Here is a 25,794-nt window from a genome sequence, read left to right as displayed (position 1 = left end):
CATTTACACACTAATTTACCCATTTATTCTTCCATCGACCTTTAGATATACATGTATAAAAAATATTTATTTTTCAGAAAGACAGACATTCACTGGAGGATGTCATCAGTGATGGCATTTGAAATGTCATCAGTGATGTCATGAGTGATGTCACTGACCATGTCATGAGTGATGTAATATGTGACGTCATCAGCAGTGCATTGCGGGCGTGCGAGTTATAGTTAGCTGAACTAACTATAACGGGGGAATTTCAAAGGTTTGGTATGAGTGAAATGTCCAGCTAACTATAACATGTGTGAAACCAATGGTTTTTTCACTGAATTTCTAAGGTTTTTTAAATGCTAATTCCTAACTGTAACGTGTGTGAAACCTTTGTTTTTTCAGTGAATATATATATATATATATATATATATATATATATATATATATATATATATACAATACACGATCCTTTCTGTGCAGAAAGAAGCAGGTCCACTCAGGTTCACAGGAACACGTTCTTTTATTACCAGCAGCTAAGGAGCGGCATGACCGGTTTCGGCTGGTGTGCCTTTATCAAATGCCTATTTCCTCACGATTTCCTGCTGTCCACTTTAAAAAGCGCAATGCCCCGTTACGATTGGCGCAGGCACTGCGAAGGTAGGGGAGTTCCCATGAACTCTGTGCTCCCACTCTCGGTGCTCCAAATTCACATGCTGCAGGTACTTGCACGTAAGTACTGCCCCCAGTGGGCCGTGCCTGCAGCTTCACTTCCCATTCCCCGATGGCCCTCATTACCTCGAAAATAGGATTTATGAGGCGAAGGTGACAAGCAGCAAAGGAAAAGTTCTTCCGAGCGTCGCTCCCTCACGGAACTGCAATGAGAGAGAGAAAAGCGGACTACAGTAACCAGAGGGCCTCAGCTGACCTGCCGACTGCGGCGCCCACCAGGGGGCAACAACATCAATTAATCTCCAGCGGGACGCCCACCGAGGGGTTAAAAACAAGTAAATCACGAGGCAATCTACATCTAAGCACTCTTCCTCTTGCCGACGCCACTAGCCCCCCTTGAGAAAGGTCTATGTGCAGACCGAAATGCATTGGGACAATCTACGGCTAGAAATCTGCTTTCCAAATAAAGGACTTTGGTAATCACCTTAAGGAGTGCGACTCACCTTCTTTCTCCGAAAGAAATTGCTGTCATATATATATATATATATATATATATATATATACAATACACGATCCTTTCTGTGCAGAAAGAAGCAGGTCCACTCAGGTTCACAGGAACACGTTCTTTTATTACGAGCAGCTAAGGAGCGGCATGACCGGTTTCGGCTGGTGTGCCTTTATCAAATGCCTATTTCCTCACGATTTCCTGCTGTCCACTTTAAAAAGCGCAATGCCCCATTACGATTGGCGCAGGCACTGCGAAGGTAGGGGAGTTCCCATGAACTCTGTGCTCCCACTCTCGGTGCTCCAAATTCACATGCTGCAGGTACTTGCACGTAAGTACTGCCCCCAGTGGGCCGTGCCTGCAGCTTCACTTCCCATTCCCCGATGTCTTCGTGAAAATAAAAAAGCAGCATTCCTGTGTCCTACCATCCAGCCAACAAATCCCACAACGCATCTGGGCGCACAACCTCAAAGTAAGTACTGGAAGATGCTGTTCGTGAAGTCACCAATTAACAGCTTGCGCCCGTTCAGTGATCCGCTGTATGTGAAGTCACATTAGTTAACACAGGTTGTGCCTTGCAGGAAATGGTGGCGGTTCGGCGTGGTTCCCAAGCACATTGAGAGGCACCAAAAGTTTACCACTGTACACGCCGAACTTTCTTCAGGAGGGGGACTTTAACGGTGCGCGTGGCCCGCACCTATATATACAATACACGATCCTTTCTGTGCAGAAAGAAGCAGGTCCACTCAGGTTCACAGGAACACGTTCTTTTATTACCAGCAGTTAAGGAGCGGCATGACCGGTTTCGGCTGGTGTGCCTTTATCAAATGCCTATTTCCTCACAATATATATATACATATATATAAATATATACACACACACCACACACACACACACACATATATATATATATATATATATATATATATATATATATATATATATACACACACACACACACACACATATATCAAGGTTTGAGTGGCAAACCGAAACGCGTGGGGCATGGCAACTACCTTTACATTTAAATAAATTCATGAACTAATAATCCAGACTGAGTGCGCTCTTCATAAATCTCCTACATATAGGATACAAGTGATTTGTTGAGAGTATTGCAAAACACCCCGTGGCAGGCATCATATCATTTGGTAAGGATGGACGTCATTTGCCTTTACACAAACATAGGGAATGACATGGGAAAACAAGCCTGTAATTACTTCCTGCAAGAAAGAAATATGAAATACAATGACCACAACAAAATGTTGTTGGATTTGATTTCAATTGTCTTGGACCACAACATATTTACTTTTGGAGAAGAACTATTCCGCCAAAACAGTGGAACCGCAATGGGGTTTTCATTTAGTCCAAATTATGCGTGTTTAACGATGGGTTGATGTGAGCAAGAAAGAGCATGGAGCATAATGAATGATCAAGTGACAAACAAAATCGTTAGTTGGAAAAGATTCATTGACGATTTGTTAATAATCTGGGATGGGACAGTAGCAGAATTCCAGGAATATTTTCAGGTAATCAACAATTGCACAAAAAATCTGCAATTTACATACACAATAAATAAAGAAAGAGTCATATTCCTGGACACAGAATTATATATTAAGAATAACCAGATCCACACAACGCTACATAGAAAATCCACCGCAACAAATGCCACCCTAGAAGCGACTAGCTTCCACCAGAGCTCCCTAATATCCAGCAATCCATATAGAGAATTTTTAAGAATTCACAGAATTTGCAGCGAAGAAGAGGAGTGGCTGAAACAAAGTCAAAACACTGCAGAGCGCTTCATTAAAAGAAAATACAAACCAAACGTGGTAACAAAATGCTGGGAGAGGACCAACCAAAGAACCCGAGAAGACTGTCTAGCAGGAAAAATACCAGAAGAAAAGAAAAAAGCTGAACAAATACAGATGATAACAGACTACACCCAAGAAAGCCATCAAATAGAAAAAATCTTGAGGAAGAACTGGAAAATTCTCCAATTGGATGCAACTGTGAAGGAAATAGTGGGAACAAATCCCACCGTAACTTACAGAAGAGCTAGAAATCTTAAAGATAATATGATTCACAGTCATTTCAAGGGAAAGAAAAAACAATATACATGGCTAAAAACCAAAGGATTTGTAAAATGTCCCGCTTGCAAAATGTGCCAAATTGCAAAACCGACGAAAGAAATTAAATTGGCAAACGACAAAGTGTGGGAAATACGGCAACTAATCACTTGCAAAACACAATACACAGTGTATGTAGTGGAATGTCCGTGTCCACAGAGGTACGATGGAAGTACAATTTGTGAGCTGAAAAAAAAAAATAATGGAACACGTAAGGGAAACAATCCATAAAGATCGAACGAACGTAATATCAAAACACATGGAACAATTCCATCAAGGAGACTGGAAACAATTGAAATTCTACGGAATAGAGACAATTCCGAAGAAAGACCATGGTGGTGACCGAGAAAAGACTCTCCGTCAAAAGAAATCGTGCTACATCTTAAATTAAAGAACATTAAATCCACATGGATTAAATCAATCTGAGGAAATGTAGATTCATCTGGAAAAAAGATTTGTCCACTGATAAGTCTGGAGTAAACAAGGTTGAACAATACATAATTTCATTCACCCCACTGGAGGGGAGAAAATGTGAGAAAAAATACACACACAAAATAGTGATCAATAAAGTTGCTTTTGTAAGAAAAAAAGAAACAAAAAAGGAAAAATGTTTGAAATGAAATAATGAAGTATCAGTATTCAAATAAATTAAGGATAAAAATTAATGTAGTACATAACCTACAGGGACTTAACACAAACCTTGAAGAGAAATTAGAACTGGAAACAACAACTACCAAAATGCAAAGGGCCACCTAAGAAGAATTTGTTATCAAAAGGAGGGAATCGTTAATGGGCTTTCGTTAGGTCCAGCGTACATGCCCTAGATGCAGTGTAACAAGATGTAAGATGCAGTGTATGCAGTGTAAGTGTACGCAGTTCCTAGGTGAAGTATTCTTCACCAACAGGGGGCCGAGGATGAAAATGTCTGGCACGATAATTAAAACAGGGGTCAGTGGGGGGGGGGAGAGAGTGGATAGGAGGGGAGGGGAGGGGAATTTCCCCTCTCAGAACTAGGGCTCTCAGACCCAGCAAGCTAGGTGTCATGCTTCATCACATGAGCCTGCTTCTCGTTGGTCCGGCGCTGCAATGCCCAACGGGCACACTTAAAGGGGCTCTTTGCCGGAGATCTTTTGTTCTTTGCCGTAAGGGTGTATGGGTGTGAGGGGGCCTAGTCCAATGTAGATGTGAGAAGTGTGGTTTAAAATAGGTTGAGGATTCCTCTTGTAAACTTTATTCTACCGGGTACCTCACCGAAATAAAATACTGTGGGAGTAGTAGTGTGTTTTGTGTTCTATGTCACAAAACAACATATTCTACTCCCAATGGTCGACATGTTTCTCGCCTAAAAGTTCTCAAAAGTAGATCAGTGATGATTCTTCAGGATCGTGAATAAAACAAATAGTAAAAAAACAAACTATCTACATACAAGTGTGGTGAGGGTACTACCTGCCACTGTAACTCGCCTATGGGGTGTCCTCCTAGGGAATAGAGACCACCTGTAATAGAAATAAAGAGTGAGAGGGCAACGCTGCCCAAATAGAAATGGTACAGGTCATGAGACATTGTGAGTATAAATTACATTCAGAATATAAAAAGCACTGTGTATCAGGGGGTTAACTTAATAATGAGTGACCACCCGATAACCACATGGCTGCCACTAGAAAACCAGGAACACAAATTGCAACACCAAGAAAACAATGTTGGTCATGCCGCACCAGGGTACATGTGTGTGGTAAAGGCTCACCTCATTTCTTGTGAAGGTTGGCCTCATCTGGTGCAGCAGATAAAAGACACCCAACCAGTGGTATCACTCAAAAAAGAAAAATTATATAGGAAAGAACACGACTGATTCAATCAACCAGTTAGGCAGGCACGTATGTGTACAATATGCAAAGTGTGGTACACATGTGCGCAAGGGGAAGACACTATCTCACACAGAATAGCGCTCGTAAATGGCACGAGATAGTAGTTTAAAATTACCATGAGGGACTAATGCAGCAACATCCTCATGGCGCCTTATTTGTTGCTAGTGCCAAGCAAAGAACCTCGGAGACTGGGCGGTTTCGATGACGCCTGTGGCTAAAAAGGTTAGAGACTGCAGGTAGTCCAGGTACAGCACCCCACAGTTCCCGTGGACTTGTAAGGAAAGTAGGGTGGGGACCGTAATAATGGCGGCTGCACGGCGGGAGTATGCAGCAAGACTCGCCTTGTAACCAAACTGCGTAAACTGTTAGCGCCATTGCGGGAAGACAGTCAACATGTCCTGCTGCATGAGTGCCCCTGTAACAAAGATGCCGACACACAAATAGTGAATCCTACCTGTTCCGGGTGTGGAACCAGTCATCTGACCTACCCTCGCCGCTGCCACTCAGGAAGGTCAAGACTCCTACCAACACCGAATCTAAATACTAGCAGAGTACCTAGGAGTGCCTCGGGTGGGGGAGTGGCCTCGTTAGTTGACAGGGAAGAGGGCTATGAGGCCACTGTTCATGGAGTAAAACAAGTCGGCCATATTGGAGTGTATCACTTAACCTATTTGGGTGGTAGTGGACCCAGAACAATTAGGTTTGCTTAGTGTTAACAATGTTCCCATTGGGCAAAAAAGGGTATAAACAATTTGTGAAAATCGAAGGGACTATGTAAGGCCCTAGTAGAACGAAAGAATGAGGTTGATGAGATGGCACAGTATGGAAGTAGTGTGTAACAACCTCCCCTCTAACAGTATAGAAAACATGTACTTTGATCAATGTGATATGCGATGTAAGTGCAATGCAAGTAGACGGGATGGGTAGGACTTATTAAACAGCGGTGTAATGTTGAAGGCGAAGTAAATTTATTTGCCATCATCTCGGGTAATGTTACTACGGGGTTAGGTCATAGTGATAGGTAGGTCCTATATTGCTATCGAAGGTGTCCACAAGTTTCAATAAGGGACGATAGCGTCAACACAAATAGGTACAGGAAAATGATCTGTCGGTGTCTTAGGTGTTTAACGAGACCCAGGGGATCACCAGATTAGATTTTCCTGTGCAGTCTGCCCTCAAACCAAATCAACAAAAGAAATAAAACTAACAGACACATTCACATGGGTTATGAAAAGACACACCAACTGCAACACCAGCCACTGCATCTACCTACTGACTTGTCCCTGTGATAAACATTACGTGGGAATGACCATGAGATCAGCTAAAACCAGGATAACTGAACACAAAAGTAACATCAGGTGCGGCAGAACCACAACAAAACTATTCACACATTATTGTGAGAATAGACATACCCCTGAGAGCATCAAGTGGCTCATCATGGAAGCGCATCCAACTATTACACAAACTGCCCTGTTCAGGCTTGAACAGAGGTGGGTACATCGTCTTAATACAGCAAGCATTGCCTCAACTATGACATCCCCTGGGTCTCGATAAACACCTAAGACACCGACAGATCATTTTCCTGTAACTAATATTGTTTTTCTATTATTTTAATCAGTTTTAGTAAATATATTAATTGTAGGTGTTAGTATTGGTGCTATAAATGTTATTAAGGTCATAAAATATAGTGTGTAATTTTAAGTGATTTAGGGCCAGATGTAGGTCACCAAATACCAGTCGGTAAATGCCGATTTCGGCCGTTACCGACCGGTATTTGGTGATTGAGATGTAGGGGGCATATATTTTACAGAATCGGTAAATTTACTGATTCGGTAAATTTACCGATTCTGTAAAATACTGAATCAGTATATTTACCGAATGGGTCAAACTATATGTAGGTGGCACTGGAAACAGTGCCACAGGCCCCTAATAATTCGTTATTTACCATGTAATACTATTGCATGGTAAATAACGAATTCCTGTGTACATGCACATCTGTGCATGTACACCTGTGCCATGTGGCACACATACATGCCCTAAGGGCATGTATGTGTGTCACATGGCACACAAGCCAGAATCAGGGGTGCAACAGGTTGTCAAAGTGACACCCTGTCCCCCTTGGCAATTCGGTAATTTTACCGATTCGGTAATTACCGAATCAGTATTTGCCATTGAATCCTATGGGCTTCAAGCCCCATAGGAATCAATGACAGATACCGATTCGGTAATTACCGAATCGGTAAATACCGAATCCTACCGATTTGGTATTTTTTACCGAATAATTACCTACATTAGATTTACCGATTCATGAATACCGAATCGGTAAAATTCGGTATTTATGAATCGGTAAGTCTAATTTACCTACATCTAGCCCTTACTGTTTTCTAAAAACATTATTATTATTATTTTGTACAGTCATAGAAGGTTGTTGGTAGGGGGTAGGGTGTAATGTTATTTAAATTGAAAATATTTTTAATTTAATTTCAATTTGCTTATTATTGTTAATACATTTTTAATTGATTAATAATTATACACTATAACTTTAAATTTAAACTATAATTTTTCTTTTAGTTTTATTATTAGTAATAGTAAGTTATATTTTAGTAGTGGGTTGTTGGGTTTGTAGGGGTATAGGTTGAGAAGTTAATACAGTTCTAATTAATTAATTTATATTTAATTGTTAATTAAGTATTATTTCATTGATTGTTAATTCCTTAAATTGTTTAGTAGTTATTCATTTAAGTTATATTTTAGTTGCGGGTTGCTGGGTTTGTAGGGTAATAGGGTGGGTAGTTACACAAGTTTAAATATGTTTTAATTTAATGTCATTTTTTTGTTAATTAAATATTATTTGATTATTAATTATGTAAAATATTTAATGAAGAAACTGTTGTCATATATATTTTTATTACATGTGTATTTCGTAATGCTGGGTTATGTTTTATAGATTGGAAAGAAAATACCGTCCTGCTTTCAGCAGAAGCGGCCGCTCCACGCTCCCAGCCTCCTGGATCTGGTATCGTTAACGCTGAGATCGTAGCTCTCACTCTGCTTGAGCCTGCACTGTTTAAGAAGCGCCTAGTTTGTGCGTAGCGCTAGACTGCCCCGACCGCCGAGCATTTTTGTTGAAATCCGCCGAGGCCATTAACAGCTTCAAGCATCCAAAGTGCGCTTGTGCGATAGCAGTTCCTGCACCGTACTGCCTGAAATAATATTAGTGCCTGCACCTCCGCCTTTGACATCGCGCTCACCTCCATTGTGCCCCAGTGTTGTTTTAAGTTTGCCTGCTTGCTGCTGCCATTTTGTTTGTTGTTGCCCTGCCTCCTTCCCCTGATCTCCACCCCGCCTCCCTGCTGACCCTCCCTCGCCCCTCCCCCTCCACTATCCATATATGACAGATGCTTTTGCGCGCAGCGGTCGCGCCCCATGCGCGCCGAAGGTGCGCCAAAGGTAAGCCCGTCTACGCCCGTCCGCGCCTGCACCGTGCCCAGCGCCAGACCCCCTGGTCCCCGGGACACCCAACCCTCTAGAGTCACATATGATGCCACAACTCTCCTCGCCCTCAACCCCGGACGCACACCACAATGCTGCGAAGCCATCCCAGGACGTACCCACGGCCCATTCGCCTGCATCTCCTGCAAGTTCAACTGCTTCAGGACCCTCAGCAAATCCACTTCCTCCATAACCAGCACCGACTCTAACCGCCTGAAGTGCATCCTGCTGAACACCGGCTCGGTCCACAGACACGCAATTGAACTCTGGGACCTACTCGACACTGCGTCACCGGACATTGCCTTCCTTACAGAAACATGGATGAACACATCATCAGCACCCGACATCGCCATAGCCATACCGGACGCTTACAAGATTATCCGAAAAGACCGCATCAATCAAACAGGAGGAGGCATCGCCATCATCCACAGGAACACCATCAAAATCCCGACCAGCTTCGACGATAATCTTGCAAACGCAGAACATCTACACTTTCAGATCCACACTGACCCTAGGACCACACTTAGAGGCTCCCTCATTTACAGACCTCCAGGTACCCGCACTCAATTCAGCGATGACATCACGGACTTCGTCAGCCCACATGCCCTCGCCTCCGAGAACTACTACCACCTTGAAAACAAACTCGACAGCAACACCTCCACCCTTCTGGACAACCTAGCCAATCTCGGACTCAAACAACTTGTTGACACCCCCACCCACGTAGCCGGACACACACTCGACCCTATCTTCACCTCCAGCAAGCACATCTCCTTCGACCGCACCACAGCTCTCCACTGGACGGACCACAGCTGTGTTCACTTTAGCTACAAAACCACCCTGACCCACAACCGCCCACAACCTATTCCCCGGAGATACTGGAACAAAATCACCTCCGACCAACTACTCACATCTCTCAACCAAAACCCTCCCACCCTCTCACTGGACCCAAACCAAGTGGCCACCCATCTCAAGCAATGGATCACCCACAGTGCTGACGAATTAGCACCCGTAAAAAAGCACCAGATCAAATCAGCCAGCAAAAAGGCTCCCTGGTTCAAAGATGACCTTAAAAAATCCAAGAAGCTATGCCGCACCCTGGAGAAAACATGGAGAAAAAACCCAACCACCGTCAACATGGCCACCCTTAAGGCAGCCACCCGCAAACACCACCAACTGATTAGATGCGCCAAGAAATCAGCTTTAAAGGATCGTCTCGACAACAACACTCATAACAGCAAAGAACTTTTCAACATCGTCAAAGAATTCACCAACCCCACCGCAGCATCCAACGACATCACTCCCTCCCAAGACCTCTGCGATGCGTTATCCTCCTTCTTCTACAACAAAATTGCCGAACATCCACAACAGCTTCGAGAATACTCCCAGCGATCAACCCTCCCCACCCCCCTCAGATCCTACTCCGCCTATTAACAACTTAAGCGCCTGGAACCCAATCACCACTGAAGACACCATCCGCCTAATGAACTCAATCCACTCTGGCTCGCCAACCGACCCTTGCCCCCACCACATCTTCAACAAAGGCGACTCCATCATCGCTCCCCATCTCCGGGATGTCATCAACTGCTCGTTCAACTCTGCCACCTTCCCAGAAAGCTGGAAACACGCCGAACTCAGCGCCCTTTTGAAGAAACCCACAGCAGACCCCTCTGAACTTAAAAACTACCGACCCATCTCCCTCCTCCCATTCCCGGCCAAAGTCATTGAGAAAGCCGTCAACAGCCAGCTCGCCGCCTTCCTTGAATCCAACAACTCCCTCGATTCCTCTCAGTCCGGATTTCGAGCCAAACACAGCACCAAAACCGCCCTCATTGCAGCAACAGACGACATCGGAACATTACTGGATAACGGAGAAACAGTGGCCCTCATTCTACTCGACCTCTCTGCCGCTTTCGACACAGTCTGCCACAGCACCCTCACACAACGCCTCTGCAACATCGGCATACAAGGAAAAGCCTTGGACTGGATCACCTCGTTCCTAGCTGGGAGAACTCAGAGAGTCCGACTTCCCCCATTCATCTCAGAGGCCACTGAAGTCATCTGCGGAGTACCACAAGGATCATCACTCAGTCCCACCCTCTTCAACGTTTACATGATCCCACTCGCATCCATCGCGCGCCAACACAACCTCAACATCATCTCTTACGCCAACGACACCCAATTAATCCTTTCCCTCACCAAAGACCCCAACACCGCCAAAACCAATCTTCAAGAAGGCATGAAGGAAGTAGCCGAATGGATGAAACATAGCCGCCTAAAACTCAACTCAGACAAAACGGAGGTGCTCATCCTAGGATCCTCCCCATCTGCCTGGGACGACTCTTGGTGGCATTCCGCTCTGGGCACAGCACCCACACCCACAGACCATGCACGTAACATTGGCTTCATCCTAGACTCCTCTCTCTCGATGTCCAGACAAGTCAACGCAGTCTCATCCTCCTGCTTCAACGTTCTTCGCATTCTCAAAAAGATCTTCCGCTGGATCCCCCTCGAGACAAGAAAGACTGTCACCCACGCACTGATCACGAGTCGACTGGATTATGGTAACACACTATACGCCGGAATCACAGCAAAATTACAGAAAAAACTCCAACGCATCCAAAACGCATCAGCGCGACTCATATTGGACATCCCTCGCCAAGATCACATCACCGGACACCTAAAAGACCTCCACTGGCTTCCCATCAACAAAAGAATTACATTCCGTCTTCTCACCCACGCACACAAGGCCCTCTACAATCTAGGACCCGAATGCCTCAACACTCGACTGTCCTTCTACAAACCCACCCGCCAACTAAGATCGTCCAATCAAGCCCTCGCCGCAGTCCCGCGCATCCGAAAATCCACCATGGGAGGAAGATCCTTCTCCTTCCTGGCGGCCAAGACCTGGAACTCTCTCCCCACCCGCCTCCGCCTTACTCAAAACCACATCTCCTTCAGAAAAGAACTTAAAACCTGGCTATTCGACAAATAATGAACCCCTTCATTTTTCAACCCCTTCCCAAGCGCCTTGACACCCTCTGGGTGAGTAGTGCGCTATATAAATGCCCGAACTTGAACTTGAACTTATAATATGTGTTATAATTAATTTATGAATTAGTAATTAGGTGTATTTTGTTAAGTTTTATTTTTATTATTTGTAAATTAGTTTATTTAATAGAAAGCGTTTGTGAACTTTTGTTTGGTCAATGATCTTTGTTATTTAAATTTTATTTGTGTTTTTATATTAATTGAAATCAAATAAGTAGTGATTTCATGATTTTGCTATTATTTTGGTAGTTAACCCCTTCGCTGCTAGGCCTTTTCCCCTCCTGTGCTAAGCCTTTTTTTGGCGATTTGGGGTAGTGCGCGCTTAGGCCCCTGTAACTTTTTGGCCACATAAGGTATCCACACCAAATTTGCGTCCTTTTCTTCCAACATCATGTGGATTCGGAAGGTGCCCAGGGTTTGTAGATTCCCTTGGAGGGGTCCCAGAAATTAAGCAAAATATAGTGAAATTTTAGTTTTTTTCAGAAAAATGGGAAAACGGGCTGCAAATGAAAGCCTCTGGGCTTTTCCTTGCAAATGTTATCAAAAAAGGGTTTGTGGGGCTGAAATCTCCATTTTCTCAGCTTTTAGGGAATGACAGTCTTTTGTCAGAGAACCAACATTTTTCACACAGTTTTGGCATTTTTCTGGGACATAGCCTATTTTTGCTATTTTCAGAGCTTTCAACGTCCTTCCAGTTAATGGTAGAAATGAGTTTGAAAGCAATAATGGATCCTGGAAAGCTATACATTATCGAAAAGTAGACAAAATTCTGAATTCGGAAAGGGGTCATTTGTCTAAATCCATGAAGGTTTCTTTATAGAAACTAACATTTAAATATTGGAATAATTGAAAATTAGTTGAAAAAAACAGCCTTTTGTCTCAACGTTTTCACCTATAACTTCTTGTAATTTTGACAGCTCTTTAAAAGCAATATACCGTTACATCCGTGTGACCTTCTCGGTTGTGGGGATATATAGGACTTCTAGTTTCACCAAGAACCCGACGAACCCAGAGCCAAAAACTGAGCAGCAACTTTCAATGGTATTTTATTATTTACTGGGTATGGAGCACTTTTTCTTGGAAAATGTATACAAGGAAAAATCGGTATGAAAGACACCTATGTATTTCTGAAATGGGTACAAATTATAGAGTTTAGAAATAGTATATATTTGTACATTTTCAAAATTGGGAATACTCATACTAGCATTTGAATTATTGGTCATTTTTCAAAAAGATTTTTTTTTTACACAATGCCTTTCATTGGGAAGGGAGAAATGCATAAGAACTCAATAGGTAATAACAGTTGATTTATGAATCTGAATTACCCTAAGTCTCCCGATAAAAACGGTACCTCACTTGTGTAGGTCGGCCTTGTGCCTGCGACAGGAAACGCCGCAAAATGCAACGTGGTCACACCTCAATTTTGCAGTTAAAAATTGACCCTTTTTTGGCAAAGTGTCTAGCTGTAGTTTTTGCACCCTAGCTCTGCTGGCACCTAGGAAAACCTAGCACACCTATACATTTATGAAAAGTAGACACCCAGGGAAATTCAGGATGGAGTAACTTGACTGCCTCGCACCAGGTTCTGTTACCCAGCATCCCTTGTAAAGCTAAAAAATTGACAAAAAAAACACATTTTCCTCACATTTCTGTGGTGGAAAGTTCTGGAATCTGTGTGGATCAACAAATTTCTACCCACCCCGCATTCCCCCAGGTCTCCCCCAAAACATTATACCTCACTTGCCTGGGTCTGCCTAGTGCCTTCGACAGGAAACGGCGCAAAACGTAACGTGGTTGCACCTCAATTTCGCAGTCAATACTGGTCCTTTTTTGGCTAAGTGCCTACCTGTAGTTTTTGAACCCTAGCTCTGCCGGCACCTAGGGAAACCTAGCAAACCTATACATTTTTGAAAAGTAGACACCCAGGGGAATTCAGGATGGGGTGACTCAACTGCCTCCCACCAGGTTCTGTTACCCAGAATCCCTTGCAAAGCTAAATATTTGACAAAAAAATGCATTTTCCTCACATTTCTGTGGTGGAAAGTTGTGGAATCTGCGTGGATCAACGAATTTTCACCCACCCATCGTTCCCCCAGGTATCCCGAGAAAAATGGTACCTCACTTGCCTGGGTCTGCCTAGTGCCTGCGACAGGAAACAGCGCAAAACGTAACGTGTTCGCACCACAATTTCGCAGTGAAAACGGGCCCTTTTTTGGCAAAGTGCCTACCTTTTGTTTTTGAAGCCTAGCTCTGCCGGCACCTAGGGAAACCTAGCAAACCTATACATTTATGAAAACTAGACGCCCAGGGGAATTCAGGATGGGGTGACTCAACTGCCTCCCACCATGTTCTGTTACCCAGAATCCCTTGCAAAGCTAAATAATTGTAAAGAAAAGCGCATTTTCCTCACATTTCTGTGGTGGAAAGTTCTGGAATCTGTGGGGATAAACAAATTTCCATCCACCCCGCCTTCCCCCAGATCTCCTGAAACAAATGGTACCTCACTTGCCTGGGTCTGCCTAGTACCTGCGACAGGAAACTGCGCAAAACGCAACGCATTCGCACCGCAATTTCGCAGTGAAAACGGGCCCGATTTTGGCAAAGTGTCTACCTTTTGTTTTTGAACCCTACCTCGGCCGGCCCCTAGGGAAACGTAGAACACCTATTCATTTTTGAAAACTAGACACCCAGGGGAATTCAGGATGGGGTGACTCAACTGCCTCCCACTAGATTCTGTTACCCAGAATCCCTTGCAAACCTAAAACATGGACAAAAAAACGCATTTTCCTCACATTTCTGTGGTGGAAAGTTCTGGAATCTGCGTGGATCAACAAATTTCCACCCACCCCGTGTTCCCCCACGTCTCCCGAAAAAAATGGTACCTCACTTGCCTGGGTCTGCCTAGTGCCTGCGACAGGAAACAGCGCAAAACGCAACGTGTTCGCACCGCAATTTTGCAGTGAAAATGGGCCCTTTTTTGGCAAAGTGTCTACCTTTTGTTTTTGAACGGTAGCTCGGCCCGCCCTTAGGGAAACCTAGCAAACCTATACATTTTTGAAAACTAGACACCTAGCGAAATTCAGGATGGGGTGACTCAACTGCCTCCTACCAGGTTCTGTTACCCAGAATCCCTTGCAAACCTAACAAATTGACAAAAAGAAACGCATTTTGCTCACATTTCTGTGGTGGAAAGTTCTGAAATCTGCGGGGATCAACGAATTTTCACCCACCCATCGTTCCCCCAGGTATCCCGAGAAAACTGGTACCTCACTTGCCTGGGTCTGCCTAGTGCCTGCGACAGGAAACAGCGCAAAACGTAACGTGTTCACACCACAATTTCGCAGTGAAAACGGGCCCTTTTTTGGCAAAGTGCCTACCTTTTGTTTGTGAAGCCTAGCTCTGCCGGCACCTAGGGAAACCTAGCAAACCTATATATTTCTGAAAACTAGACGCCCAGGGGAATTCAGGATGGGGTGACTCAACTGCCTCCCACCATGTTCTGTTACCCAGAATCCCTTGCAAAGCTAAATAATTGTAAAGAAAAGCGCATTTTCCTCACATTTCTGTGGTGGAAAGTTCTGGAATCTGTGGGGATCAACAAATTTCCATCCACCCCGCCTTCCCCCAGATCTCCCGAAACAAATGGTACCTCACTTGCCTGGGTCTGCCTAGTGCCTGCGACAGGAAACAGCGCAAAACGCAATGTGTTCGCACCGCAATTTTGCAGTGAAAATGGGCCCTTTTTTGGCAAAGTGTCTACCTTTTGTTTTTGAACGGGAGCTCGGCCCGCCCTTAGGGAAACCTAGCAAACCTATACATTTTTGAAAGCTAGACACCTAGGGAAATTCAGGATGGGGTGACTCAACTGCCTCCCACCAGGTTCTGTTACCCAGAATCCCTTGCAAACCTAACAAATTGACAAAAAGAAACGCATTTTCCTCACATTTCTGTGGTGGAAAGTTCTGAAATCTGCGGGGATCAACAAATTTCCACCCACCCCGTGTTCCCCCCGGTCTCCCAAAAAAAATGGTACCTCACTTGCCTGGGTCTGCCTAGTGCCTGCGACAGGAAACAGCGCAAAACGCAACGTGTTTGCACCGCAATTTTGCAGTGAAAATGGGCCCTTTTTTGGCAAAGTGTCTACCTTTGATTTTGAACCGTAGCTTGGCCCGCCCTTAGGGAAACCTAGACAACCTATACATTTTTGAAAACTAGACACCCAGGGGAATTCAGGATGGGGTGACTCAACTGCCTCCCACCAGGTTCTGTTACCCAGAATCCCCTGCAAACCTAAAAAATTGACAAAAAAAACGCATTTTCCTCACATTTCTGAGGTGGAAAGTTCTGAAATCTGCGTGGATCAACAAATTTCCTCCCACCCCGTGTTCCCCCGGGCCTTCCCAAAAAAATGGTACCTAACTTGCCTGGGTCTGTGACAGGAAACAGCGCAAAACACATTGTGTTCGCACCACAATTTCGCAGTGAAAACGGGCCCTTTTTTGGCAAAGTGTCTACCTTTTGTTTTTGAACCGTAGCTCGGCCGGCCCCTAGGGAAACCTAGCAGACCTATACATTTCTGAAAACTAGACACCCAGGGGAATTCAGGATGTAGTAACTTGACTGCCTCCCACCAGGTTCTGTTACCCAGCATCCCTTGTAAAGCTAAAAAATTGACAAAAAAAATGCATTTTCCTCACATTTCTGTGGTGGAAAGTTCTGGAATCTGTGTGGATCAACAAATTTCTACCCACCCCGCGTTCCCCCAGGTTTTCCCACAAAAAATTGTACCTCACTTGCCTGGGTCTGCCTAGTGCCTTCGACAGGAAACGGCGCAAAACGCAACGTGGTCGCACCCCAATTTTTCCCAGTCAATACTGGTCCTTTTTTGGCTAAGTGCCTACCTGTAGTTTTTGAACCCTAGCTCTGCCGGCACCTAGGGAAACCTAGCAAACCTATACATTTTTGAAAAGTAGACACCCAGGGGAATTCAGGATGGGGTGACTCAACTGCCTCCCACCAGGTTCTGTTACCCAGAATCCCTTGCAAAGCTAAATATTTGACAAAAAAAACGCATTTTCCTCACATTTCTGTGGTGGAAAGTTGTGGAATCTGCGTGGATCAACGACGTTTCACCCACCCATCGTTCCCCCAGGTATCCCGAGAAAAATGGTACCTCACTTGCCTGGGTCTGCCTAGTGCCTGCGACAGGAAACAGCGCAAAACGTAACGTGTTCGCACCACAATTTCGCAGTTAAAACGGGCCCTTTTTTGGCAAAGTGCCTACCTTTTGTTTTTGAAGCCTAGCTCTGCCGGCACCTAGGGAAACCTAGCAAACCTATACATTTCTGAAAACTAGACGCCCAGGGTAATTCAGGATGGGGTGACTCAACTGCCTCCCACCATGTTCTGTTACCCAGAATCCCTTGCAAAGCTAAATAATTGTAAAGAAAAGCGCATTTTCCTCACATTTCTGTGGTGGAAAGTTCTGGAATCTGTGGGGATCAACAAATTTCCATCCACCCCGCCTTCCCCCAGATCTCCCAAAACAAATGGTACCTCACTTGCCTGGGTCTGCCTAGTGCCTGCGACAGGAAACTGCGCAAAACGCAACGTGTTCGCACCGCAATTTCGCAGTGAAAACGGGCCCGATTTTGGCAAAGTGTCTACCTTTTGTTTTTGAACCCTACCTCGGCCGGCCCCTAGGGAAACGTAGAACACCTATTCATTTTTGAAAACTAGACACCCAGGGGAATTCAGGATGGGGTGACTCAACTGCCTCCCACTAGGTTCTGTTACCCAGAATCCCTTGCAAACCTAAAACATGGACAAAAAAACGCATTTTCCTCACATTTCTGTGGTGGAAAGTTCTGGAATCTGCGTGGATCAACAAATTTCCACCCACCCCGTGTTCCCCCACGTCTCCCGAAAAAAATGGTACCTCACTTGCCTGGGTCTGCCTAGTGCCTGCGACAGGAAACAGGGCAAAACGCAACGTGTTCGCACCGCAATTTTGCAGTGAAAATGGGCCCTTTTTTGGCAAAGTGTCTACCTTTTGTTTTTGAACGGTAGCTCGGCCCGCCCTTAGGGAAACCTAGCAAACCTATACATTTTTGAAAACTAGACACCTAGGGAAATTCAGGATGGGGTGACTCAACTGCCTCCCACCAGGTTCTGTTACCCAGAATCCCTTGCAAACCTAACAAATTGACAAAAAGAAACGCATTTTCCTCACATTTCTGTGGTGGAAAGTTCTGAAATCTGCGGGGATCAACAAATTTCCACCCACCCCGTGTTCCCCCCGGTCTCCCAAAAAAATGGTACCTCACTTGCCTGGGTCTGCCTAGTGCCTGCAACAGGAAACAGCGCAAAACGCAACGTGTTTGCACAGCAATTTTGCAGTGAAAACGGGCCCTTTTTTGGCAAAGTGTCTACCTTTGATTTTGAACCGTAGTTCGGCCGGCCCCTAGGGAAACCTAGACAACCTATACATTTTTGAAAACTAGACACCCAGGGGAATTCAGGATGGGGTGACTCAACTGCCTCCCACCAGGTTCTGTTACCCAGAATCCCCTGCAAACCTAAAAAATTGACAACAAAAAAAAAGCATTTTCCTCACATTTATGAGGTTTAAAGTTCTGGAATCTGCGTGGATCAACACATTTCCACCCACCCCGTGTTCCCCCAGGCCTTCCCAAAAAAATGGTACCTCACTTGCCTGGGTCTGCGACAGGAAACAGCGCAAAACACATTGTGTTCGCACCACAATTTCGCAGTGAAAACGGGCCCTTTTTTGGCAAAGTGTCTACCTTTTGTTTTTGAACCGTAGCTCGGCCGGCCCCTAGGGAAACCTAGCAGACCTATACATTTCTGAAAACTAGACACCCAGGGGAATTCAGGATGGGGTGACTCAACTGCCTCCCACCAGGTTCTGTTACCCAGAATCCCTTGCAAACCTAAAAAATGGACAAAAAAAACTCATTTGCCTCACATTTCTGTGGTGGAAAGTTCTGGAATCTGCGTGGATCAACAAATTTCCACCCACCCTGTGTTCCCCCAGGCCTTCCCAAAAAAATGGTACCTCACTTGCCTGGGTCTGCCTAGTGCCTGCGACAGGAGACAGCGCAAAACGCAATGTGTTTGCACCGCAATTTTGCAGTGAGAATGGGCCCTTTTTTGGCAAAGTGTCTACCTTTCGTTTTTGAACCGTAGCTCGGCCGGCCCCTAGGGAAACCTAGTAAACCTATACATTTTTAAAAACAAGACACCCAGGGGAATTCAGGATGGCGTGACTCACCTGCCTCCCACCAGGTTCCGGTACCCAGAATCCCTTGCAAACCTAACAAATTGACAAAAGAAACGCATTATCCTCACATCTCTGTGGTGGAAAGTTCTGGAATCTGTGTGGATCAACAAATTTCCACCCACCCCGTGTTCCCCCAAGTCTCCCAAAAAAAATGGTACCTCACTTGCCTGGGTAGGCATAGTGCCTGCGACAGGAAACAGTGCAAAGTTCTGGAATCTGCGTGGATCAACAAATTTCCACCCACCCTGTGTTCCCCCATGCCTTCCCAAAAAAATGGTACCTCACTTGCCTGGGTCTGCCTAGTGCCTGCGACAGGAAACAGCGCAAAACACATTGTGTTCGCACCACAATTTCGCAGTGAAAACTGGCCCTTTTTTGGCAAAGTGTCTACCTTTTGTTTTTGAACCGTAGCTCGGCCGGCCCCTAGGGAAACCTAGCAAACCTATACATTTCTGAAAACTAGACACCCAGGGGAATTCAGGATGGGGTGACTCAACTGCCTCCCACCAGGTTCTGTTACCCAGAATCCCTTGCAAACCTAAAAAATTGACAAAAAAAACTCATTTGCCTCACATTTCTGTGGTGGAAAGTTCTGGAATCTGCGTGGATCAACAAATTTCCACCCACCCCGTGTTTCCCCAGGTCTCCCAAAATAAATGGTACCTCACTTGCCAGGGTCTGCCTAGTGCCTGTGACAGGAAACAGCGCAAAACGCAACGTGTTCGCACTACAATTTCACAGTGAAAACGGGCCCTTTTTTGGCAAAGTGTCTACCTTTTGTTTTTGAACCGTAGCTCGGCCGGCCCTTAGGGAAACCTAGCAAACCTATACATTTTTGAAAACTAGACACCCAGAGGAATTCAGGATGGGGTGACTCAACTGCCTCCCACTAGGTTCTGTTACCCAGAATCCCTTGCAAACCTAAAAAATTGACCGAAAAAAATGCATTTTCCTCACATTTCTGTGGTGGAAAGTTCTGAAATCTGCATGGATCAACACATTTTCACACACCCCGCGTTCCCCCATGTCTCCCGAAAAAAATGGTACCTCACTTGCCTGGGTAGGCATAGTGCCTGCGACAGGAAACAGCGCAAAACGCAATGTGTTCGCACCGCAATTTCGCAATGAAAACGGGCCCTTTTTTGGCAAAGCGTCTACCTTTAGTTTTTTAACCGTAGCTCGGCCGGCCCCTAGGGAAACCTAGCAAACCTATACATTTTTGAAAACTAGACACCCAGGGAAATTTAGGATGGGGTGACTCAACTGCCTCCCACCAGGTTCTGTTACCCAGAATCCCTTGCAAACCTACACAATTGACAAAAAAACACATTTTCCTCACATTTCTGTGGTGGAAAGTTCTGGAATCTGCGTGGATCAACAAATTTCCACACACCCTGTGTTCCCCCAGGCCTTCCCAAAAAAATGGTACCTCACTTGCCTGGGTCTGCCTAGTGCCTGCGGCAGGAAACAGCGCAAAACGCAATGTGTTCGCACCGCAATTTCGCAGTGAAAACAGGCCCTTTTTTGGCAAAGTGTCTACCTTTCGTTTTGGAACCGTAACTCGGCCAACTCTAGGGAAACCTAGCAAACCTATACATTTCTGAAAACTAGACACCCAGGGGAATTCAGGATGGGGTGACTCAACTGCCTCCCACCAGGTTATGTTACCCAGAATCCCTTGCAAACCCAAAAAATGGACAAAAAAAACGCATTTTCCTCACATTTCTGTGGTGGGTGGAAAGTTCTGGAATCTGCTTGGATCAACAAATTTCCACCCACCCCGTGTTCCCCCAGGTCCCCTAAAAAAAATGGTACCTCACTTGCCTGGGTAGGCATAGTGCCTGCAACCGGAAACAGCGCAAAACGCAATGTGTTCTCACTGTAATTTCGCAGTGAAAACGGCCCCTTTTTTGGCAAAGTGTCTACCTTTCGTTTTTGAACTGTAGCTCTGCCGGCCCCTAGGGAAACCTAGCAAACCTATACATTTTTGAAAACTAGACACCCAGGAGAATTCAGGATGGCATGACACAACTGCCTCCCACCAGGTTCTGTTACCCAGAATCCCTTGCAAACCTAATAAATTGACAAAAAAACGCATTTTCCTCACATTTCTGTGGTGGAAAGTTCTGGAATCTGCGTGGATCAACAAATTTCCACCCACCCCGTGTTCCCCCAGGTCTCCCCCAAAAAATTATACCTCCCTTGCCTGGGTAGGCATAGTGCCTGCGACAGGAAACAGCGCAAAACGCAATGTGTTCGCACCACAATTTCAAAGTGAAAACTGGCCCTTTTTTGGCAAAGTGTCTACCTTTTGTTTTTGAACCGTAGCTCGGCCTGCCTCCAGGGAAACCTAGCAAACCTATAAATGTTTGAAAACTAGACACCCAGGGGAATTTAGGATGAGGTGACTGAACTGCCTCCCACCAGGTTCTGTTACCCAGAATCCCTTGCAAACCTAACAAATTGACAAAAAAAACGCATTTTCCTCACATTTCTGTGGTGGAAAGTTCTGAAATCTGCGTGGATAAACAAATTTCCACCCAACCCGTGTTCCCCCAGGTCTCCCAAAAAAAATGGTACCTCACTTGCCTGGGTAGGCATAGGGCCTGCGACAGGAAACAGCACAAAACGCAATGTGTTCGCACCGCAATTTCGCAATGAAAACGGGCCCTTTTTTGGCAAGGTGTCTACCTTTTGTTTTTGAACCGTAGCTCGGCCGGCCCCTAGGGAAACCTAGCAAACCTATACATTTTTGAAAACTAGACACCCAGGGGAATTTAGGATGGGGTGACTCAACTGCCTCCCACCAGGTTCTGTTACCCAGAGTCCCTTGCAAAGCTAAACAATTTATTTAAAAAACGCATTTACCTCACATTTTTGTGGTGGAAAGTTCTGGAATCTGTCTGGATCAACACATTTCCACCGCATAATGAGGTCATGCTGCCTGATCCGCTGCGCCAATGGCTCCATGTAGAGTGCAAATAGGATTGGGGAAAGAGGACACCCCTGTCTGGTACCTCTGCCTATGGGAAAGCGCGGGGAGGTGTGTCCATTGACCCAAACAGCAGCGTTGGGCTGGCGGTAGCAATTAAATATGCGGTTGCAGAGAGTTTCCCCTATGCCGAAGCGCTGCAGCACCTGTTCTAGGTAGGGCCAGTGCACTCTATCGAAGGCCTTCTCTGCGTCGATGGTAAGCAGCATGCAGTCAGGCCTTGTGCGGGAACCCGCCTCTATAAGATGCAAAACACGTTTGGTGTTGTCGCTGGTCTGGCATTGGGGGATAAAACCTGCCTGGTCCGGTTCTACTAACTGCTGCATATAAGATGCTAATCTAGTCGCCAGAATCCCGGTGTAGAGCTTAAGATCAATATTCAAAAGGGAGATCGGCCTGTAAGAGCTACCCCGGGTGTGGTCTCGACCCGGTTTCGGTATCACTGTTATAGCCGCTTCCAACAGGTCGGCGGGAAATGCCCCCGGTTGGTCGAAGGTGTTGAAGAGGTCTCGTACTATCGGAGCCACCTGGTGGCAGAAGGTTTTGTAGAAGGCCGCTGAGTAGCCGTCAGGGCCGGGTGATTTCCCCAGTTTGAGGCGGGATATTGCCGATACCACCTCGTCCAGTCCGATAGGCCTATCGAGGAATTCAGTCTGTGCCCCAGTTAGGGACGGAAGGGTCACACCCTCCAGATACTCCTGCCCTGCCCGTACATCCAGTGTGTCTGCTGCGTAGAGGTTGGCATAGAAGTCTCCAAACGCTGCGGCGATGGCTGCATCGTCCGTGAGGAGTTCATCTCTGCCGGACCTGATAGTGCGAATGCCCTGTCGTTGGCGCTGCTCACGGAGTTTGCTTGCTAACAACCTCCCACACCTGTCTCCCCCTGTGTAATAGGCATGCCGCAGGCGTATGGCGGCGTATTCCGCCACATCTTGGTCTAGGGCTGCCAGCAATTTCCTCTCCGTGCATAGTTGACGCCAGGCCCTGGCCGCTCCCGTGCGCTGGTGCATCTGCTCCAATTCCGTGACCCGCTGGGCTATTTCTGCTTTTTTCAGAGCACGTTCTCTGTTGTTGAAGATAAATTCTCCTCGTAAGACTGCCTTGAGAGCAGCCTATTGAGTGGCCCTCGTGGTGTCTGCATTGGCGTTATGAGTGAGAAATTGGGTGATAGCGGCTCAAATATGTTCCACTATGGCGGGATTTTAAATCAAAGCGGCCCGCAGGCGCCAGTGCCGTTGCCGGCCTGGAGTGCTCGGTAAGAGGAATGCGGCCAGCAAGGGAGAGTGATCCGACAATGAGGTCGGGAGGATGTCTACATCCTTAGCGTGGAGGGCTAGTTGCGACGAGCAAAGAAAATAGTCAAGCCTAGCGTAAGACTTACGTTCAGCCGAGTAATAGGTGTACGCTGTGGTTTGTGGGTGTAGGTGCCTCCATAGGTCAGTTAGGCCTAGATCTGCGATGTGAGCGTGACCTGCCTCAGAGAGTATCCCTACTTGTCCATATCGTTGGTTAGAGCGATCTGTTGTGTTGTGGAATACCAAGTTGAGATCCCCGCCCAAGAGTAGGTGTGGATGCGTGTTGGCTGTGGTTGCCTCTAGTGCGGTGTGGAGGAATTTCTCCTGCCCCTCGTTGGGTGCGTAGACAGACCCCACTAATTACGTGTGCCCCCCCACCATGAAGCTATGCACCAACAATCTGCCCTTAAGCTCTGCCTCTTTTTGAAGGACCCGTCCCTGGAAGGATTTGGACACTAAGATCGCAACCCCTGCCACTTTCTTAGTTGCTGAGGAGAAGATCTGTAGGGAGAAGGACCTGGATTTAAGGCGGTGATGGTCTTTGGGTAGCAAATGAGTTTCCTACAACAGGCATATGTCAGCAGCAGTGTTCTCCAATAGGGAGAGTATCGCCCAACGTTTATTGGGGCTGTTAATCCCCCTTACATTGAGGGAGAGAATTTTCAATGGACGGGACATCTAAGGTGTGTAAGCGGGATTGCGCTGCGCGGCGGTGTCTGAATGGCGAGGAACAAAACTTTTAAAAAAAGGACGTTGGACAGGGAGGGCCCCCTTCCCCCCAGCCTCTCAGACCCCAACAGTCGTCCTGTGAACCTTCCCGTGCTCCCCAACTAACCCCCCACCCCCAAAGGACCAACCCCTCACCCCAACTGCGGTCCCCTACCCGGATCCCTCCCCCCCACCCGCACCCGTTCCCACCAAGAGAAGGTATAGTCCCAGTCCTGTTGGTCTACTCAGGACTGTGGTGAAGGTCTGTTCGTGGGTCATATCCGACGGCGGCCGTGTCGGCCCCCCGCCTGACTCCCCCCTGCCGCACGGGCAAAGTGTGTGCTATAGGTAGTCTCTTAAACGAAAGGACAAATCACTCAGGGGGGGAAGTTTCTTTGGCGATTTCCGCTACCGCTGTTGCTCGTTCTTGTGTGATGACAGAGGCATCCGGTTTCCAGCGGTGCGAGGGGGATCGCCTGCGGCCCACCAACTGCCAGCCCCCTCTGGACGACCCCTGCGATGCGCTCATTGTGGGTTCATCTTCTTCCTGGTCTAGTCGCAAGAGGGTGCAAGCGTCCTTAAGCGATCGCAGTTGGTGCAGCCTACCATTCCATTTGAATATTAGTCTGAACGGGTGTCCCCAGGAGTAGGTGACCTCTTGTTGTCGCAGGAAGTCCGTCGCTCTCTTAAAGTCCTTCCGTTTTTGCAGAGTATTAGCCGACAGATCTTGATATAGGGCTATGGGGTGACCCCGAAATTGGAGTGGTTGTGCTCGCCGGGCTTCTCGGAGAATCCGCTCTTTAAGCGGGAAGTCAGGGAGGAAAGCCAAGATGTCCGGTGGTGGGGCAGCAGAACGCCGAGGCAGGCCAACTCTGTGCGCTCTATCAATACGGATGGCAAAGTCGCTGGCTCCCCCAGAATGTCTCTGAATAGGTCCTGCAGGTACCCCGCGACGTTAGTCCCCTCTGCTTTCTGAGGGACCCCCCGGACCCGTATGTTGTTACGACGGGAACGGTTTTCAAGATCTTCTGCATGGGCCTGTAGGTCCAGCTGTTGGTCAGTGAGTCGCAGGATCTCTTGTTGGAGTTGTCCGATCTCGCCGCTCCTGGTTTGGTCCGCTTCTTCTATGGCAACCACCCGCTCTCCAAGATCCTCCACGTTTCGCCGGATCTCACGGACCTCACCTCCCACCTCCTGCTTCAAGGTCCTGAAGTCTTCCCTGAGGGAGTTAAACAGTGTTTCAAGAAAGGATCTAGTGATGGGTGTCTGGTCCTCCGCAGGCGTCGGCGAGGTTTTCGCGGCTGCTGGGGAGGGTGGATCTTTGCTAGGCTTGGGCTGGGTCTTGGCCAACTGTTCGGGAAGTGTCTGGGTCCCTTTCTTACCTCTCAGGCCCGCCATATTGTGAGTAGCTCCTAAGGCCAATGAGCAATGATCGGCAGGGACCAGAGGCGAGCACCGGTGTCTGGCGTGTTAGGGTCAAGAGGAATCATGCTGTCCCCTGGCCAGCTCCTCTGTGGGTCCCCTGGTGTTTCCGAGGCCAGCTTCACCAGGGCGGGTCCGGCTCTGCGGACAGCGCTAGTCGGCAGGGGCAGGAGAGACCGGACTCTCAGTGCTCCTACAGACGTGTGTGTCGTCCCACCTCCCAGGCGTAAGTGTGGCTCGGTCACAGACCTCTCCGGGTGGCCCCCCACCGGGAGCTTGATTGTGCCCCCGAGTATTTCCGGCGGTGCCCACCTCCGCTCTCCTCACCTTCAGAGTCCGTCTCCTCGATGGCGGCCCCCAGCAGAGGTGTCGATCTTTCGGCCCCGC

This window comes from Lissotriton helveticus, chromosome 7, assembly GCF_964261635.1.
Source record: "Lissotriton helveticus chromosome 7, aLisHel1.1, whole genome shotgun sequence".
In the NCBI taxonomy this organism is placed as follows: domain Eukaryota; kingdom Metazoa; phylum Chordata; class Amphibia; order Caudata; family Salamandridae; genus Lissotriton; species Lissotriton helveticus.
This window is presented reverse-complemented; position numbering follows the sequence as displayed.